Source organism: Alligator sinensis, unplaced genomic scaffold (assembly GCF_000455745.1).
Source record: "Alligator sinensis unplaced genomic scaffold, ASM45574v1 scaffold1416_1, whole genome shotgun sequence".
Taxonomy (NCBI): Eukaryota; Metazoa; Chordata; order Crocodylia; family Alligatoridae; genus Alligator; species Alligator sinensis.
This window is the reverse complement of record NW_005842714.1, coordinates 140,226-142,536: the sequence shown is the minus strand read 5'-3', so window position 1 is coordinate 142,536 and position 2,311 is coordinate 140,226. Positions and strand designations below refer to the sequence as shown.

Sequence of the window (2,311 nt, the reverse complement as noted above, 5' to 3'; positions counted from 1 at the left end):
AGCAAGACTTGTATCACGTGTGTGTGTTAAGGCACAGCAGGGTGAAAACTGCAGGCATGGTAGCCCCTGCTGAGGGCACGAAGCCTGCCAAGTTTCAAGGAGAAGGGTGCAGGGGCTTCTGGGAAACTGCACCTCAAGCCGCTGACAAGCAAAACCTGTGTCTCGTGACTGTGCATGTGTGTTAAGGTGCAGCTGTTTTTCTGTCCCTCCCCCAGAATACTGGGATTGGAAGGGACCTCAGGGAAGGATCACAGTCAGCTACATAGTCAATATCAGAGCAGTCCTTCCCTCTTCCCCATCCCGCTCCTTAGTTTCTGTTTCCCTGCAAGCAAGCCTAGCTTTGAAACTTGAAACATTTCGAGTGCCCTCGTTTTGTTTCAAGGCTGTTTCAAAGACTTTCGTTTCAATTTTGCTATTTTGAGCTTGAAAAAAGTCGAAACAGTGTCGAAACAAAACAATCAGTGAAATTTCCCACAGCCCTACTGGCAATGAGTGATAAGATGATAAGCCCAGGAGGGGAGTGAGCAGTGAAAGGAGATTCTGACTGTTTATTCTGGTGGCCCTCTGTACAGCTCCTGTGTAACAGCAACTACTCAGTGTCACTTACTACTGGCTCCTGCTTGGAAGGTTATCTTTACTGCAAGGGCTGCAAATGAACATTTTTCTTCTAGTGAAAATTTAGAGGAAATGTGATTGGATAATCTGTTTTGAGTGGATGCATGGGTTTCACTGGGTGTCATTATTATGAAGCACTGAGTTTTAATTAAAAAGGCTTTTTTTATTTAGAAATTCACAAATCAACTTTATTTAAAAACCTTAACTTCAGATCATTATACCAAGGAGCTGGCATTTATTTGCTCAATGCTTTAAATGTCAACCACATTGACATTTATAGCATTCTTGGTCTGTGAACTCCTAAGAAATGGAATGAAGCTGTTTCTGTATCTAATGTATGAGGGCATGAGGCATGGGGAGTGTGCCAGTCCCATTTCCAATGTCACTCCTATCTGCCAGGAAATTTTCCAGAACTTTTCAGTCCTATCTCTTCCCTACCAAAAGGGACACTGTGCAGCTTGCTCTTCCTACTTGCAGAAGGCAGACCATCACCCTGTCTCTCCGTTACAGGGTGACTGGCAGTGTCTCAGAACTGAGCTGCACAAATCAAATTAGCGCTTTACTTCTGTTTTATGATAGACAGCAGAAGAAGTGGAGGATTTGCTCAGCCTACCTTTGATGATTCCTTTCTCCAGCTTTCCTTAGTTTCTAGGTTTTGAACTGGACTTGGAGGGCACAGGACACTCTTGGAGGGTTAACTGCCATGCTCTGCATTTACAGGAAAACTGTGGCAGGCAGGCATGCTGTTCCCGTGCCCAGGGTAGGTGCTCCAATCAGTCTGTGTTCACAGGGTTTTTTCATGCAGCTCATCAGAGCAGCAACTTGGTCCTGGGGGAGCAACATGTAACCCAGAATAAGAAATACCACAGAACCCAGCTGGTGTCACTCAGACAGTGTGTGTACAAGATAGCAAAAAAGCAAATCCTGGTCCGTGTCCAAGTCGGCCCTGTGTTTGTCCAGGAATAAAAAAATCTCTTGGGATGGTTGGGACACACATCACCCTTCTAACCAGGGTTTGGTGAGCAGCTGACTGCACTGCTGCTTTTCCGCCATTGATTCAATGCTGTTATCCCGGGATAAACTCTGACCCACTCTTGTCTCCTGGGGAACCTTTTTTAGGATTTATCCCAGGACAACAGAGACAACCGTCTGCCTGGCCATGTCACTTTGTCCTGGGATAAAATGGTTTCTCCCTGGATTAACACCACGTGTGCTTGCGGTTGTAAAGGGCAGAAACGGGAGAAGTGGGCCCTGCAGGCACTTCGTCCCCCGCACTTTATCAACTGGTTTCGACCCGTGTGCGGGCAAGGCAGGGCAGGGCAGGGCGGCCCAGGCCCCTCGGGCCGGGACTTGGCGCTCCGCCCCCAGCGGGCGGGGAGGTGGTGGCGCGCGCCGAGAGAGCACGTGCAGTGGCACGTAGATGAGACGGGGGTGAGGCTCTACGGCCCGGGGTCATCGTCAGGACCCGGTTCTGTTGCGTCAAGGCTCCAGCTACCAATGGGAGGCCTCCTCGGCGCAGCCATTTTATTTACTCACGAGTTGGCTCCGGCTTCGCCCCTTCGCGCTAACTAATCGCGGCGGTGACTGGCGCGTGTCCCGCCTCTTCCGGCCGGGCTGGGGGCGACGGCGCTTGCGCTAGAGGCGGTGAGTGCTGCGGAGGCTCAGGGGGGCCGGGGCCGCGGCCGCACGACCCGCG

The 2,311-nt window shown here is 50.6% G+C and overlaps 1 protein-coding gene across 2 annotated transcripts in view; it reads left to right on the top strand.

Annotated features, from left to right (window-relative positions):
• Window positions 1–2,112: 2,112 nt before the first annotated feature.
• Window positions 2,113–2,311, top strand: part of HMOX2 (heme oxygenase 2) — a 31,323-nt gene continuing 31,124 nt past the window's right edge. Inside the window, exon 1 of one of the 2 annotated variants that reach the window (XM_006034248.3) lies at window positions 2,113–2,259. The gene's annotated coding sequence lies outside the window, so the exon portion shown is untranslated. The remainder of the gene's footprint in view (window positions 2,260–2,311) is intronic. The other variant, XM_025216219.1, reaches the window with a different exon arrangement.